The 18,183-nt window shown below is 39.0% G+C and overlaps 2 pseudogenes across 1 annotated transcript in view; both read right to left on the reverse strand.

Annotated features, from left to right (window-relative positions):
• Positions 1-10,614, reverse strand: part of LOC145813881 (calcium-transporting ATPase 3, endoplasmic reticulum-type-like) — a 141,512-nt pseudogene extending 130,898 nt beyond the window's left edge. The window contains exon 1 of the transcript XR_014357280.1: positions 10,396-10,614. The product of XR_014357280.1 is annotated as a calcium-transporting ATPase 3, endoplasmic reticulum-type-like (transcript). The remainder of the gene's footprint in view (positions 1-10,395) is intronic.
• On the reverse strand, positions 10,495-11,564 carry LOC145813074 (phosphatidylglycerophosphate phosphatase PTPMT2 pseudogene; annotated as a pseudogene).
• Positions 11,565-18,183: the final 6,619 nt, after the last annotated feature.

Below are 18,183 nucleotides of genomic sequence, written 5' to 3' on the forward strand. Positions count from 1 at the left end.
GGCGAAACAGACGCCTTTTGGCGATTTCGGGGCGTCAACACCTCGAATTCAAATTTATTAACGAACTAATTTGCCTATAGTGAAATCTAGCTCTAACTCCCAAACCGGGAACCTGATTGGAGCCCCGTCTTCTCCCATAAGTTTCACGTGCCTAGGCGGTCGTGTGTGCCACGTTTCGGGCGAAACCGACGCCTTTTGGCGATTTTGGGACGTCAACACCTCGAATTTAAGTTTCTTAAGGAAGTAGCTTTCCTAGAGTGAAATCCGTCTCTAACTCCCAAACCGGGAACCCGATTGGAGTACCGTCTTCTCCCACAAGTCTCTCGTGCCTAGGCGGTCTTGTGTGTCAACTTTCGTGTCAAACCGACGCCGTTTGGTCTACACCTCGAATTCAAGTTTCTTAAGGAACTAGTTTGCCTAAAGAGAAATCCGGCTCTAACTCCCAAATCGGGAACCCGATTGGAGCCGTGTCTTCTCCCACAACTCTATCGTGTTTAGGCGTTCATGTGTGCCAAATTTCGTGCCAAACCGACGCGTTTTAGCGATTTTGGGGCGTCAAAACCACGAATTCAAGTTTCTTAAGGAACTAGTTTTCCTAGAGTGAAATCCGTCTCTAACTCCCAAACCGGGAACCCCATTGGAGTACCGTTTTCTCCCACAAGTCTCTCGTGCCTAGGTGGTCGTGTGTGTTAAGTTTCGTGTCAAGCCGACGCCGTTTGGTAATTTTGGGGCGTCAACACCTTAAATTCAAATTTCTTAAGGAACTAGCTTGCCTAGACCGAAATCCGGCTATAACTCCCAAACCGGGAACCCGATTCGAGCCCCGTCCTCTCCTACAAGTCTCTCGTGCCTAGGCAGTTGTGTGTGCCAAGTTTCTTGCCAAACCGACGCCGTTTGGCAATTTTGGGGCGTCAACACCTCGAATTTAAATATCTTAAGGGACCAAATTGTCTAGACCGAAATCTGGCTCTTACTCCCAAACCGGGAACCCGATTGGAGCCCCGTCTTCTCCCACAAGTCTCTCGTCTTTAGGCGGTCATGTGTGCCCAGTTTTGTGCCAAATCGACGCCGTTTGGTATTTTGGGGCGTCAACACCTCGAATTCAAATTTCTTAAGGAACTACTTTTGCCTAGAGTGAAATCCGGCTTTAACTCACTCACAAACCGGGAACCCGATTGGAGCCGTGTCTTCTCCCAAAACTCTATCGTGTTTAGGCGGTCATGTGTGCCAAGTTTCGTGCCAAACCCACGGCGTTTGGTATTTCGGGGCGTCCACACCTCGAATTCAATTTTCATAAGGAACTCCAAAATCGGGAACCGAATTGGAGTCCTGTCATCTCCTACAAGTTTCTCGTGCTTAGGCGGTCTTGTGCGCCAGGTTTCGGGCGAAACAGACGCCTTTTGGCGATTTCGGGGCGTCAACACCTCGAATTCAAATTTATTAACGAACTAATTTGCCTATAGTGAAATCTAGCTCTAACTCCTAAACCGGGAACCTGATTGGAGCCCCGTCTTCTCCCACAAGTTTCACGTGCCTAGGCGGTCGTGTGTGCCAAGTTTCGTGCGAAACCGACGCCTTTTGGCGATTTTGGGACGTCAACACCTCGAATTTAAGTTTCTTAAGGAAGTAGCTTGCCTAGAGTGAAATCCGTCTCTAACTCCCAAACCGGGAACCCGATTGGAGTACCCGTCTTCTCCCACAAGTCTCTCGTGCCTAGGCAGTCTTGTGTGTCAACTTTCGTGTCAAACCGACGCCGTTTGGTAATTTTGGGGCGTCAACACCTCGAATTCAAATTTCTTAAGGAACTAACTTGCCTAGACCGAAATCCGGCTCTAACTCCCAAACCGAGAACCCAATTCGAGCCCCGTCTAGTCCCACAAGTCTCTCGTGCTTAGGAAGTCGTGTGTGCCAAGTTTCGTGCCAAACCGATGCCGTTTGGCGATTTTGGGGCGACAACACCTCGTATTTAAATTTCTTAAGGGACCAAAATGTCTAGACCGAAATCTGGCTCTTACTCCCAAACCGGGAACCCGATTCGAGCCCCGTCTTCTTCCATAAGTCTCTCGTTCCTAGGCGGTCATGTGTGCCAGGTTCGTGCCAATCGAACCCTGTTTGGTGATTTTAAGGTGTCAAAACCTCGAATTCAAATTTCTTAATGACCTAGGTTGCCTAGAGTGAAATCTGGCTCTAACTCCCAAATCGGGAGCCCGACTAGAGCCCCGTCTTCTCCCACAAGTCTCTCGTGTTTAGGCGGTCATGTGTGCCAAGTTTTGTGCCAAACCGACGGCGTTTGGTATTTTGGGGCGTCAACAACTCGAATTCAAATTTCTTAAGGAACTACTTTTGCCTAGAGTGAAATCCGACTCTTCTCCCACAAGTTTCTCGTGCTTAGGCGGTCGTGTGTGCCAAGTTTCGTGCGAAACTGACGCCTTTTGGCGATTTTGGGGCGTCTACACCTCGAATTCAAGTTTCTTAAAGAACTAGTTTGCCTAAAGAGAAATCCGGCTCTAACTCCCAAATCGGGAACCCGATTGGAGCCGTGTCTTCTCCCACAACTCTATCGTGTTTAGGCGTTCATGTGTGCCAAGTTTCGTGCCAAACCGACACGTTTTAGCGATTTTGGGGCGTCAAAACCACGAATTCAAGTTTCTTAAGGAACTAGTTTTCCTAGAGTGAAATCCGGCTCTGACTCCCAAACCAAAAACCCGATTGGAGTACCGTCTTCTCCCAGAAGTCTCTCGTGCCTAGGCGGTCGTGTGTGCCAGGTTTCGTGCCAATCGAACCCCGTTTGGTGATTTTAAGGTATCAAAGCCTCGAATTCAAATTTCTTAACGAACTAGGTTGCCTAGAGTGAAATCTGGCTCCAACTCCCAAACGGGGAACCCGATTCGAGCCCCGTCTTCTCCCACAAGTCTCTCATGCCTAAGCGGTCGTGTGTGCCAGGTTTCGTGCCAATCGAAACCCGTATGGGGATTTTAAGGTGTCAAAACCTTGAATTCAAATTTCTTAACGAACTAGGTTGCCTAGAGTGAAATCTGGCTCTAACTCCCAAACTGGTAACCCGATTGGAGGCCCGTCGTCTCCCACAAGTCTCTCGTGTTTAGGCGGTCATGTGTGCCAAGTTTTGTGCCAAACCGACGACGTTTGGTATTTTGGGGCGTCAACACCTCGAATTCAAATTTCTTAAGGAACTGTTTTTGCCTAGAGTGAAATCTGGCACTAACTCCCAAACCGTAAATCTAATTGGAGTTCTGTCTTCTCCCACAAGTTTCTCGTGCCTAGGCGGTCGTGTGTGCCAAGTTCCGTGCGAAACCGACGCCTTTTGGCGATTAGGACTTGGGGTCACTGCTGTGGCAAATGCACAGCAGTGACTGTTGTGCTTCATTTTGTGATGTATTATGCGCTTATTTTTATGATCTGAACCGTTCATTTTGTAAGATTTGTTGAGTAATTCAAGCCTACCAAAAATCATATTAATCGGATATCAACAACTATATGATTGATAACCAAAAAAACAAACAAGAAGTTTTTCTTTTGAAAAATAGTATAAAAATATGCAATTCGATCATATAGTTACTGGTATCCGATTAATATGATTTTTGGTAGGCTTGAAGTACTCAACAAACCCTACAAAATGAACGGTTCAGATCATAAAAATAATCCCATAATGCATCACAAAATGAAGCACAAAGTGACCCCAATTCCTTGGCGATTATGGGGCGTCAACACCTCGAATTCAAGTTTCTTAAGGAACTAGTTTGCCTAAAGTGAAATCCGGCTGTAACTCCCAAACAGGAAACCCGATTGGAGTCCTGTCTTCTCCCACAAGTTTCTCGTGCCTAGGCGGTAATGTGTGGCAGGTTTCGTGCAAAACCGACGCCTTTTGGCGATTTTAGGGCGTCAAAATCTCGAATTCAAGTTTCTTAAGGAACTAGTTTTCCTAGAGTGAAATCCGGCTTTAACTCCCAAACCGGGAACCCAATTCGAGCCGTGTCTTCTCCCAAAACTCTATTGTGTATAGGCGGTCATGTGTGCCAAGTTTCGTGCCAAACCGACGACGTTTGGTATTTCGGGGCGTCCACACCTCGAATTCAATTTTCATAAGGAACTACTTTTGCCTAGAGCGAAATCCGGCTCTAACTCCAAAATCGGGAACCCAATTGGAGTCCTGTCATCTCCTACAAGTTTCTCGTGCTTAGGCGGCCTTGTACGCCAGGTTTCGGGCGAAACAGACGCCTTTTGGCGATTTTGGGGCGTCAACACCTCGAATTCAAATTTCTTAAGGAACTACTTTTGCCAAGAGTGAAATCCGGCTTTAACTCCCAAACCGGGAACCCAATTCGAGCCGTGTCTTCTCCCAAAACTCTATTGTGTTTAGGCGGTCATGTGTGCCAAATTTCGTGCCAAACCGACGACGTTTGGTATTTCGGGGCGTCCACACCTGGAATTCAATTTTCATAAGGAACTACTTTTGCCTAGAGCGAAATCCGGCTCTAACTCCAAAATCGGGAACCCAATTGGAGTCCTGTCATCTCCTACAAGTTTCTCGTGCTTACGCGGTCTTGTGCGCCAAGTTTCGGGCGAAACAGACGCTTTTTGGCAATTTCGAGGCGTCAACACCTCGAATTCAAGTTTCTTAAGGAACTAGTTTTCCTAGAGTGAAATCTGTCTCTAACTCCCAAACCGGGAACCCAATTGGAGTACCGTTTTCTCCCACAAGTCTCTCGTGCCTAGGTGGTCGTGTGTGTTAAGTTTCGTGTCAAGCCGACGCCGTTTGGTAATTTTGGGGCGTCAACACCTTAAATTCAAATTTCTTAAGGAACTAGCTTGCCTAGACCGAAATCCGGCTATAACTCCCAAACCGGAAACCTAATTGGAGTTCTGTCTTCTCCCACAAGTTTCTCGTGCCTAGGCGGTCGTGTGTGCCAAGTTCCGTGCGAAACCGACGCCTTTTGGCGATTAGGACTTGGGGTCACTGCTGTGGCAAATGCACGGCAGTGACTGTTGTGCTTCATTTTGTGATGTATTATGGGCTTATTTTTATGATCTGAACCGTTCATTTTGTAAGATTTGTTGAGTACTTCAAGCCTACCAAAAATCATATCAATCGGATATCAACAACTATATGATTGATAACCAAAAAAACAAACAAGAAGTTTTTCTTTTGAAAAATAGTATAAAAATATGCAATTCGATCATATAGTTACTGGTATCCGATTAATATGATTTTTGGTAGGCTTGAAGTACTCAACAAACCCTACAAAATGAACGGTTCAGATCATAAAAATAATCCCATAATGCATCACAAAATGAAGCACAAAAGTCACTGCTGTGCCTTTGCCACAGCAGTGACCCCAATTCCTTGGCGATTATGGGGCGTCAACACCTCGAATTCAAGTTTCTTAAGGAACTAGTTTGCCTAAAGTGAAATCCGGCTGTAACTCCCAAACAGGAAAACCCGATTGGAGTCCTGTCTTCTCCCACAAGTTTCTCGTGCCTAGGCGGTAGTGTGTGGCAGGTTTCGTGCGAAACCGACGCCTTTTGGCGATTTTAGGGCGTCAAAACCTCGAATTCAAGTTTCTTAAGGAACTAGTTTTCCTAGAGTGAAATCCGGCTTTAACTCCCAAACCGGGAACCCAATTCGAGCTGTGTCTTCTCCCAAAACTCTATTGTGTTTAGGCGGTCATGTGTGCCAAGTTTCGTGCCAAACCGACGACGTTTGGTATTTCGGGGCGTCCACACCTCGAATTCAATTTTCATAAGGAACTACTTTTGCCTAGAGCGAAATCCGGCTCTAACTCCAAAATCGGGAACCCAATTGGAGTCCTGTCATCTCCTACAAGTTTCTCGTGCTTAGGCGGCCTTGTACGCCAGGTTTCGGGCGAAACAGACGCCTTTTGGCGATTTTGGGGCGTCAACACCTCGAATTCAAATTTCTTAAGGAACTACTTTTGCCAAGAGTGAAATCCGGCTTTAACTCCCAAACCGGGAACCCAATTCGAGCCGTGTCTTCTCCCAAAACTCTATTGTGTTTAGGCGGTCATGTGTGCCAAGTTTCGTGCCAAACTGACGACGTTTGGTATTTCGGGGCGTCCACACCTGGAATTCAATTTTCATAAGGAACTACTTTTGCCTAGAGCGAAATCCGGCTCTAACTCCAAAATCGGGAACCCAATTGGAGTCCTGTCATCTCCTAAAAGTTTCTCGTGCTTACGCGGTCTTGTGCGCCAAGTTTCGGGCGAAACAGACGCTTTTTGGCAATTTCGAGGCGTCAACACCTCGAATTCAAGTTTCTTAAGGAACTAGTTTTCCTAGAGTGAAATCTGTCTCTAACTCCCAAACCGGGAACCCCATTGGAGTACCGTTTTCTCCCACAAGTCTCTCGTGCCTAGGTGGTCGTGTGTGTTAAGTTTCGTGTCAAGCCGACGCCGTTTGGTAATTTTGGGGCGTCAACACCTTAAATTCAAATTTCTTAAGGAACTAGCTTGCCTAGACCGAAATCCGGCTATAACTCCCAAACCGGAAACCTAATTGGAGTTCTGTCTTCTCCCACAAGTTTCTCGTGCCTAGGCGGTCGTGTGTGCCAAGTTCCGTGCGAAACCAACGCCTTTTGGCGATTAGGACTTGGGGTCACTGCTGTGGCAAATGCACAGCAGTGACTGTTGTGCGTCATTTTGTGATGTATTATGGGCTTATTTTTATGATCTGAACCGTTCATTTTGTAAGATTTGTTGAGTACTTCAAGCCTACCAAAAATCATATTAATCGGATATCAACAACTATATGATTGATAACCAAAAAAACAAACAAGAAGTTTTTCTTTTGAAAAATAGTATAAAAATATGCAATTCGATCATATCGTTACTGATATCCGATTAATATGATTTTTGGTAGGCTTGAAGTACTCAACAAACCCTACAAAATGACGGTTCAGATCATAAAAATAATCCCATAATGCATCACAAAATGAAGCACAAAAGTCACTGCTGTGCTTTTGCCACAGCAGTGACCCCAATTCCTTGGCGATTATGGGGCGTCAACACCTCGAATTCAAGTTTCTTAAGGAACTAGTTTGCCTAAAGTGAAATCCGGCTGTAACTCCCAAACAGGAAACCCGATTGGAGTCCTGTCTTCTCCCACAAGTTTCTCGTGCCTAGGCGGTAGTGTGTGGCAGGTTTCGTGCGAAACCGACGCCTTTTGGCGATTTTAGGGCGTCAAAACCTCGAATTTAAGTTTCTTAAGGAACTAGTTTTCCTAGAATGAAATCCGGCTTTAACTCCCAAACCGGGAACCCAATTCGAGCCGTGTCTTCTCCCAAAACTCTATTGTGTTTAGGCGGTCATGTGTGCCAAGTTTCGTGCCAAACCGACGACGTTTGGTATTTCGGGGCGTCCACACCTCGAATTCAATTTTCATAAGGAACTATTTTTGCCTAGAGCGAAATCCGGCTCTAACTCCAAAATCAGGAACCCAATTGGAGTCCTGTCATCTCCTACAAGTTTCTCGTGCTTAGGCGGCCTTGTACGCTAGGTTTCGGGCGAAACAGACGCCTTTTGGCGATTTTGGGGCGTCAACACCTCGAATTCAAATTTCTTAAGGAACTACTTTTGCCAAGAGTGAAATCTGGCTTTAACTCCCAAACCGGGAACCCAATTCGAGCCGTGTCTTCTCCCAAAACTCTATTGTGTTTAGGCGGTCATGTGTGCCAAGTTTCGTGCCAAACCGACGACGTTTGGTATTTCGGGGCGTCCACACCTGGAATTCAATTTTCATAAGGAACTACTTTTGCCTAGAGCGAAATCCGGCTCTAACTCCAAAATCGGGAACCCAATTGGAGTCCTGTCATCTCCTACAAGTTTCTCGTGCTTAGGCCGGTCATGTGCGCCAGGTTTCGGGCGAAACAGACGCCTTTTGGCAATTTCGAGGCGTCAACACCTCGAATTCAAGTTTCATAAGGAACTAGTTTGCCTAGAGTGAAATCTGTCTCTAACTCCCAAACCGGGAACCCCATTGGAGTACCGTTTTCTCCCACAAGTCTCTCATGCCTAGGTGGTCGTGTGTGTTAACTTTCATGTCAAGCCGACGCCGTTTGGTAATTTTGGGGCGTCAACACCTTAAATTCAAATTTCTTAAGGAACTAGCTTGCCTAGACCGAAATCCGGCTATAACTCCCAAACCGGGAACCCAATTCGAGCCCCTTCTTCTCCCACAAGTCTCTCGTGCCTAGGCAGTTGTGTGTGCCAAGTTTCTTGCCAAACCGACGCCGTTTGGCAATTTTGGGGCGTCAACACCTCGAATTTAAATATCTTAAAGGGACCAAACCGGGAATCTGGCTCTTACTCCCAAACCGGGAACCCGATTGGAGCCCCGTCTTCTCTCACAAGTCTCTCGTCTTTAGGCGGTCATGTGTGCCCAGTTTTGTGCCAAACCGACGGCGTTTGGTATTTTGGGGCGTCAACACCTCGAATTTAAATATCTTAAAGGGACCAATTTTGCCTAGAGTGAAATCCGGCTTTAACTCACTCACAAACCGGGAATCCGATTGGAGCCGTGTCTTCTCCCAAAACTCTATCGTGTTTAGGCGGTCATGTGTGCCAAGTTTCGTGCCAAACCTACGGCGTTTGGTATTTCGGGGCGTCCACACCTCGAATTCAATTTTCATAAGGAACTCCAAAATCGGGAACCGAATTGGAGTCCTGTCATCTCCTACAAGGTTCTCGTGCTTAGGCGGTCTTGTGCGTCAGGTTTCGGGCGAAACAGACGCCTTTTGGCGATTTCGGGGCGTCAACACCTCAAATTCAAATTTATTAACGAACTAATTTGCCTATAGTGAAATCTAGCTCTAACTCCCAAACCGGGAACCTGATTGGAGCCCCGTCTTCTCCCACAAGTTTCACGTGCCTAGGCGGTCGTGTGTGCCAAGTTTCGTGCGAAACCGACGCCTTTTGGCAATTTTGGGACGTCAGCACCTCGAATTTAAGTTTCTTAAGGAAGTAGCTTGCCTAGAGTGAAATCCGTCTCTAACTCCCAAACCGGGAACCCGATTGGAGTACCGTCTTCTCCCACAAGTCTCTCGTGCCTAGGCGGTCTTGTGTGTCAACTTTCGTGTCAAACCGATGCCGTTTGGTAATTTTGGGGCGTCAACACCTCGAATTCAAATTTCTTAAGGAACTAGCTTGCCTAGACCGAAATCCGGCTCTAACTCCCAAACCGAGAACCCAATTCGAGCCCCGTCTAGTCCCACAAGTCTCTCGTGCTTAGGAAGTCGTGTGTGCCAAGTTTTGTGCCAAACCGACGCCGTTTGGTGATTTTGGGGCGTCAACACCTCGTATTTAAATTTCTTAAGGGTCCAAATTGTCTAGACCGAAATCTGGCTCTTACTCCCAAACCGGGAACCCGATTCGAGCCCCGTCTTCTCCCATAAGTCTCTCGTTCCTAGGCGGTCGTGTGTGCCAGGTTCGTGCCAATCAAACCCTTTTTGGTGATTTTAAGGTGTCAAAACCTCGAATTCAAATTTCTTAATGACCTAGGTTGCCTAGAGTGAAATCTGGCTCTAACTCCCAAATCGGGAGCCCGACTAGAGCCCCGTCTTCTCCCACATGTCTCTCGTGTTTAGGCGGTCATGTGTGCCAAGTTTTGTGCCAAACCGATGGCGTTTGGTATTTTGGGGCATCAACACCTCGAATTCAAATTTCTTAAGGAACTACTTTTGCCTAGAGTGAAATCCGGTTTTAACATTTCTCATAGATTAGCTTAGGGCCTTAATTAGGGATCAAGTTAGTTAAATAGAGCTTATGACTAATTAATCAAGGCTTAATTTAATTGATTTAATCTAATTAATTTAATCTGAATCAAATTTTAATCAAACTTCTCGTTACGCTCTAAAAATTATACCATTCATAATAAACTAGCCAATTTCGGTTTCTAACGTCATTAAGGCCTTCAATTTCAAATTATAACAGAAATCACAACAGATATTCCTACGGTTAATAGATATGAACCTAAAAATCATATTAAACACATAATAAGCATTCAAATTCACACAAAGCACTTAAATAACATTCAAAACCAATGATTAACAGGGTTGTCACAGGATCAATATTGCTTACCAACAACAAAATGTTTACTGGATTTTATAAATCAGAATGGGAAAAATGGATAATCAAATTAAGTCACACACAGCTCCATAAAAGACAACTTTGAGGGTAGAACTTAATTTATATAACACAAAATACAACAATTATTTCGTTGCGGTGATAAAAAAACATACACAAGAATAGTAAAGAGAATCAAGTTCTACAGATATAAGTTGAGAATTCAAACAACTAAATTTGACACAATTAATATGTATATATCTAAATATATAGCACATATTATGTATGTAAAATTACTAACCTTGTCAATTGTGGCGAAAATGGACATGTTCTTGAAATCCCTGGACCCGAGCCGTGACCTCCCAATCCCCAGCCGCCGAATCAGCGCAGACGACATCACTCACATGGTACAATGATGTTGGAACCAACAATAAGGCTCATTAAGGGTGATGACAGCGCCAACACCAAGCTGCTTCAACTGCAGAACATCCTTAGGGAATGGAACCGCCCCCAGCAGAAGATACTGTTTAAAAATCAACATAGAAATAAAAACTCAAATCAATAAATCATGATCCCTTTAATTTAAGCTCACATTCCATCTGTGCACCAAGAACACCAAGAAAATGAAATGTAAAGTAGTTGCATTGGTCAAAGTTTCACGAAGCTCTTCATTTTCTCCAATTCAGATAATCAGAATTCTAAGAATAACAGGCCCCATTATCCCATCTTTTTCCTACATTTTCTCCAGTAACTTAAATGCAAAGGAATTCTATTTTCTCAACAACCAAATGAATCATGAAGAACAATTTTAAAGCTCTACTGAACTACTTCACTTTTCAATTTTTTTTGTTTTGTTTTGTTTTTGTTTTTGTTTTTTTTTTTTCCAGCAGCAAACAAATCAAAGAAAAAAAACTCCAGATACTATTACATACAGTGACAGTCATACAAGGTCTTTATTTTCTCTAGTAACCGAAATACATAGGAATTCTATTTTCTCAACAACCAAATGGATCAAGAAGAACAATTCCAAAAAGCTACTAAACTACCACCCATTAAAACAACACAAAAAATCCTTCTTTTTCTTTGTAGTCCTCCATTTTCCCAGCAACCAAACAGATCAAACAAAAACAACTCCAGAAATTAAAACATACAGCAACAAGTGATATAAACACAAGACCAAAGAAAACACAAAAAACAGATACAACAACATACACAAATATACATACATATATATATGAAGGGACTTAGAACCAAAACCTGATCAATTTGGTCCCACCATCTGAACTCAGCTTGAATCTTGTTCCGGAAAACATTGTACAGAAGGGTCGGGTAGAACAGGATCCGAGCCCCAGCTCCGACTAGCGCTCTCTTCGCACCGACCCGAACAATCATTCTTCCAGAAACATGGTCGTCGCTGTGATTGTAACTCCTTCCATCAGATTCAACCTCATCCAACTCTTCGATCTTCATGTCACCGATCGTAACAGAAATTCAACCAAAACCACAACACTAACTCCGATTCTGATCAAGACAACCGCGAAACCTCTAAAACCTAATGATTCGATAATTGGGGATGGAATTTGAGTGGTCGAAAAACCCTAAATCGAATTGGGTGAAAAATACATTGATCGGAATCGGAAAAAAGTGGATTCGAGTGTGAGGAGACGGAAGAATTGCATGCGGATGTGAGCTTAATCGTAATGAGGAGAGAGGAGGATAGAAAGATGTAAGAGGAACATTTGTCTCCGTTGCAATTTTGTGAGAGAAATGTACCGTTGGGCGGGGGCGGCGGCGGTGGTGAATATAGCCGTTGTTGGGTTGGGAGAATACAAACAGTAACAATTAGGGCGTTAGGATCCTCCAGAGTGATTTCTAGAGTGAATGCGATGATCCGGCACGTGTCTCACTAATGGAATGAAAAGGTGATATTAATTCTAGTCAAAATGACATCGTTTTTGTTGGAAAAAATTATAAAAAAAAAAATAATGAAGAAAAAAAAAATGTGAATAGAATGAGAAAGAAGCTTCAAACAATATCATCATCATGGATTTTGATTTATGAGATCTAAATAAATAAAAAAGAAGATTAAATCGATTCGATAATAAGATTGTTTCAGATCTGTATCATCACCATCATCATCAAAAGATTGAAGAAAAAATGTGAACAGAATGGGAAAGAGGCTTCAAACTGTATCATTATCATGGATTTTGATTTGTGAAATCTAAATAAATAAAAAAGAAGATTAAATCGATTCAATAATAAAATTGATTCAGATATGTATCATCATCATCAAAAGATTGAAGAAAACCTGTGAAAAAAATAAGAAAGAGGCTTTAAAAGATTAAATTGATTCGTTGATAATAAGATTGATTCAGATTTGTATCATCATCATCATCATCAAATGATTGATCTAGATATGTATTTCTATATGCATATATATATATATATATATTTACAAACCCCGCGAAGAAGATTAAATCGATTCGATAATAAAATTGATTCAAATCTTAATCATCATCATCATAAAAAGATTGATTCAGATATGTATTTCTAAATGCATATATGTATATTTACAGACCCCATAGTGCAAGCACCAAAGATTGATTCAGATTTGTATCATCATCATCATCAAAATCAAAATGAGCAACAAAATCAGCAGATCCGATCAAAGGACATGAAGATCGGCGGAGGAAATCGGTGACAGAAGGTCTTCCATAGCTGACTTGAACAAGAGATGTTCATTATCATCATCAAGGGCTGATTTGTGAAGCACTAGTGTATAGATCAAGAATAAGAACCACTCACTATCCACTTGAATCAAAAGATTTCTAAAATGAAGTAGAGTCTCAACTCAAAATCAAAGCTCTGTCCCTTCTCTTGCTCTGGTCCCTTCTCTCTCTCTCTCAAACTCTCCCACGAACTAGTGAAAGCAAACCCAGAAAGCTGATTTCTATTTGTTGTTGTTGTTGTTGTTTTTTTTTTTTTTTTAATTACTAAGCAAAACGACGTCGTTTTGGCTAGTTTTATTTTGAATCGTTGGATCACTCACTTCAGGGATCACTTCCAGGAATCTCACTCTAGAGGATCCTGATACACAATTAGGCGCCTTTCATATGTTCGTACTCACTGGCAACTTAATGCTAACTACAACCCAATAAAATAAGGCAGAATTACTTAATCGTAGACTTTGAAAAAAGTTATTAACACTCACTGATTTTTTTCTAACAACGGTAAAGAGTACAAAAATTATACAAGAAAATGACATTTTTTGTATTGATTTCGGTTGCATGTGGTTTACTTTTGGAATTGTGATTCTAATAAATAAGAATAATATTATATGTATTAATTAATATACCAATTGATGATGTGATATAATTTAATTTAAGATATTTTTAGTATTTGTAATGTTATTAATGAGTGGAGGGTCAATAATAATATCATAACTAGTGTTGGTATACTAGTTAGTACACTAATTGGTACATATAACACTACCGAATAAAAAAAAATTCAAAATTCTTTTCCAAATGTGTAACCAAACATACAAATCACAATTTAATTCAAAATTCTTTTCAAAACTCACAACCAAACTCTTTTCAAAATTTTATTTAAAGAAAAATTTTAAAAGATATTTTTTTTATTTTATTTTTTAAAATCATGATTTGAGTGTAGAGTTGTATTTTTAATTATGAATTTTGAGTTGAGTTTTGAAAAGAGAAAATTTTGTTTGGTTATGAATTTTGAAAAGAGTTTTGAGTTGTATGTTTTTAATGTGCACTGTATTTTTTTAAATATATAATTTTTATTTTTTTATTTCAAATATTTTATTTTATTTAAAAAATATTTTTTAAATATTTTAATATTTTTTAACTTTTTTTAAATATTTAATTTTTTTTAAATTTCAAAAAAAATTCGATCGCCATATATATCTAAACCATAACAAATTATTTGGCCAATACTTTAAAAAATAACAAAAATTATTTTTCAAAAAAAAATAAAAACAATATTTTGATTAAAAAGTTTGTTAATTGAATTTTGAATTATGTGTTTAGTTATGAGTTTTAAAAATAATTTTTGAATTGAATATTGAGTTATGTGTTTGCTTCTAATTTGAGTGTGGAGTTATGTTCTGAATTTAAAATATTTACAAAATGGAAATAAAATATTTAAAATAAAAAATAAAATTTTCTTAAACATTAATTTCAAAATACAACTCAAAATTCAAAAACTTAAAACTCAAAATACAACTTAAAACTCTTTTCAAAACTCAAAATTCTTTTCAAAGCTCATAACCAAACAAATTTTTATTTTTTCAAAACTCAACTCATAACTTCACACTTAAAATCACAATTTCACATTTAAATCATAATTATAAAATTAAACTAAACAGATTTTACCCTTAACTCTTACACTCACTAATACACCTTGCACATACTCACACCTCTTTTCTCTCTCTCTCTCTCTCTCTCTCTCTCTCTCTCTCATACAGAGACGAAATTAAAATTTTATTACTACAGGAGTTAAAAGATAAACAATATTTTTTTACCGTATAGACAAATACACATATATGTACAGCATAATATATAAATTATATATATACACATAAAAAAAATTAAATATCATATAAACAATCTCTAATAGAATGAATAAATTTTTTTTAGAAAAATAACAGAGAATAAAAGATGAGAAAATAATGGGATATATATCTTTTATACTAAGATACTATTTTATTTATAAAATAATATATATATATATATATATTGCCGATCAAAAATATATATACATATATATATATTTAGAAGTACTATGGCAAATAAAATTTTCACAGTGACAGAGAGGTCATGACCCCTCATAATCTTCTTCTAGTTATATCTATCACACATACACTCACCTCATTCTTTTAATAAAAAAAACAAAAATAAAATAAAATTTATCTTTATATTTTTAAATTTATTTTATTTTATTAAAATATATTTAATATTTAACATACAAATTCTATTTTTATAAAATTGATATTGTTCTAAAAATATATTTAAAATTTTAAAATGCAACTAATATTTCACATATTTAATAAAAATTTAAATTAATAATCTAAAATATATAAAAATTTATAGAATTAAAATAATTTGTATGATTTAAGTTAATATAAATAATAAAATTACTTTTCTAATTAATATATATATAGATATATATTGGTAGGAGAAAACATGGAGAATTTTTTTTAAGGTCCCTAATAATAGTAATTTAGAGGATAAAAGATAAAAAAAAAAAAAAAAAAAAAAATAGTCATGCATAAGGTCCCTGAACAACATGGCGCGCATTTTTAATTATTTCGTGGACCAAAATACCCTTCACAAAATCAACACAAAGACGAAATTGATTCCGACGACTGAGTTCCATTCCAAGTATCCAACCATCTTCACGAACAAGAGAACTGCAGAACTAGGGTTTCAATATCGTCTCCACCATCGACATTAGAGATTCGTTATCTTCTGCAAAAATCATTCCCATTCCTTCCTCACAAATTTCTCTGACCCCGTTTTCACTGTTCATCGTCATCTCAGTTCATCTTCGTCACGTCGCATCTTTATCTCAGGATATATCAGCTCGCCATTAAAGTTTCATCCTAACTCTGGTAAGTTTTTCTACAATACAATTAGATTTTCTCTAGAAACACAGTTAATTGCATTTTATATTAACCTTCCATAAATTAGGGTTTCAATTTCGTAATAAAAAGCTACATGAATTTGAAAAAATTTATTTCTATGTGTTTTGAACTTATTCTTAAACATGTTTGTGTGATTTTATCTGTAAATTTCTCTGGCATTTGAATTTCTCTGATTTTTGCTTGATGTATGTTTCTTCTTTCAATTTTCTCTGGCATGTTTATTTTGAAAAACGCTATTTCTCTCTGTTTTCATCTTATCTTTGAACATGTTTCTGTGATTTTGTCTATAAATTTCTCTGCTTTGTAAATTTCTCTGTAATATGTATTTTTAATTGGAATGTCTATCTTTCTCTGGAATGTCTATTACTCTCTTGTCTCTGTCTAAGTTTCTCTGGTATTTATAATTTTCTCTAACCACATCACTTTCCTCCCTTGTGTGTCTCTATCATGTTTAATTTTCTCTGGTTGTGTATGTAAATTTCTCTGACATTTTAATATTATGGACTATGTTTCTTCTTTGAATTTTCTTTGGCATATTTAATTTGAAAAAAAGTTATTTCTTTATTCTTGAACATGTTTATGTGATTTTGTCTATAAATTTCTCTGCTTTGTAAATTTCTTTGGAATATGTATTTTTCTCTGGAATGTTTATTACTCTCTTGCCTGTGTCTAAGTTATAATTTTCTCTGGCCACATCACTTTTCTCCCTTGTGTGTCTCTATCATGTTTAATTTTCTCTACTTGTGTATGTAAATTTCTCTGGCATTTTAATATTATGGACTTTAAATTTTCTCTGGAATGGAAATTTTCTCAAGAATGTGTAATTTTCTCCAGAATGTGTAATTTTCCCTGGTATGTTTATTTTGTTCAATTCTTGGTTTCAATGTGGTATAACTTTTAGTGGCATGTTTACATTACTTTGTTTATTTTATCTTGCTAATTGTGGAATGGAAATTTTCTTTCGCTTGCAATGTTTACTTTTCTTTGTCATTCATTTTATGTGCTTGCTAGATATATGTTTCTTTTTTCAATTTTCTCTAGCTATATTTTACTTCTATATGTAATTTTAACAATTATTGAAAATTTTTCTGCCATGTTTATGATGCTTTGTTGATTTTCTCCAACAATGGAAATTTTCTGTGGCTAGATGTATTCCACAGGAAAACAATTAGCCACCTTAGTTTTCTCCCTTATGTGTAATTTTCTCTGACATGTCCAATTTTCTCTGGCATGTTCAATTTTCTCTGGGATTTAATGTTGACATCTTTATGTTTTCATCATTGTCTAGAAATAGCAAAACATAAAAACAGCAAAACAGCAAAACACCAAGCAAGAAACATAAATTCTCTCAGTCTTCTTATGATCTAAGATAAAAAACTAGCAGCAAAACACCGGAAACACCAAGCAAGAAACAGAAACTCTCTCGATCTTCTTATGATCTAAGATCAAAAGCCAGCAGCAAAACACCACACACTCCTTGCTAAAACACACAAGTCCAAGGTGATGAAGCAACTAGCATCAAGATGAGTATCCCAACTTCAACAGACTCAAGCTCAAGGGGGAAAAAACCTGTTAAACTCTAAAGAAAGAGAGCTCACTACAGCATTCAATACCGATCCAACCTCTCATCTGTTGTCTCCTTTTTTCGAACACTTAAATTCAATTCAAACCAAGTTGTAGAGCTTTAAAAGAAACCATTCTGGTATTTGATCCAAGCTCTAACCACTAGAAGGATGGATCTAAGGAAATCTAGGAAATTTGATGATGATGTAGTTGCAATAATCTAATGTTACAATGAAAAAACAAAAGCATTCACAGTTGGTAAAAAGAACTTGACCTTTACAACCAATGACATGACCTTAATTTTTGGTTTGCAAGGACCATGTCATTAAGATACTCTAAAACGCCAAAATCTGCATTCCTAAGGAGAAGATTCCAAAAAGACACCAGGCTCACTGACTTCAAAGATGTAGCAATCATTATTACATGTACTTGTGTCTCACCCTATTTTTTTACAACAAGTGGGAATTCAATAGGGTGGTTTTTTATAAAGTATGTGGAACCTCTTGAATCAATGAAACAGTATGATTGGCCAGAAGTAATCACATCAACATTGATTGACTCTATCATAGCATTGCACAAAACTCTAGAAGAAGTTATGGGGTGTGTCATTGCACTGTTGGTAAGTATAATATCCATTCAAATTTGCAGTTATCATACTTATAAATTTGTGTGTTTAGCAAAATTTAATTACTTTAATTTTCATCACAGTATTGGCTATGTGAACATGCAAATATCATTGATTTGGAAGATAATAACACAACTGACTTCCCAAGATGTGCCAAGTGGAACCTGCAAACCTTGACGAAACAGCTGCAGAAGACACCAGTCTACTCTCTTGCACCTCGATAGGTTAGATTTCTA

Source organism: Camellia sinensis, chromosome 15 (genome assembly GCF_055761805.1).
Source record: "Camellia sinensis isolate YWXY chromosome 15, ASM5576180v1, whole genome shotgun sequence".
Taxonomy (NCBI): Eukaryota; Viridiplantae; Streptophyta; class Magnoliopsida; order Ericales; family Theaceae; genus Camellia; species Camellia sinensis.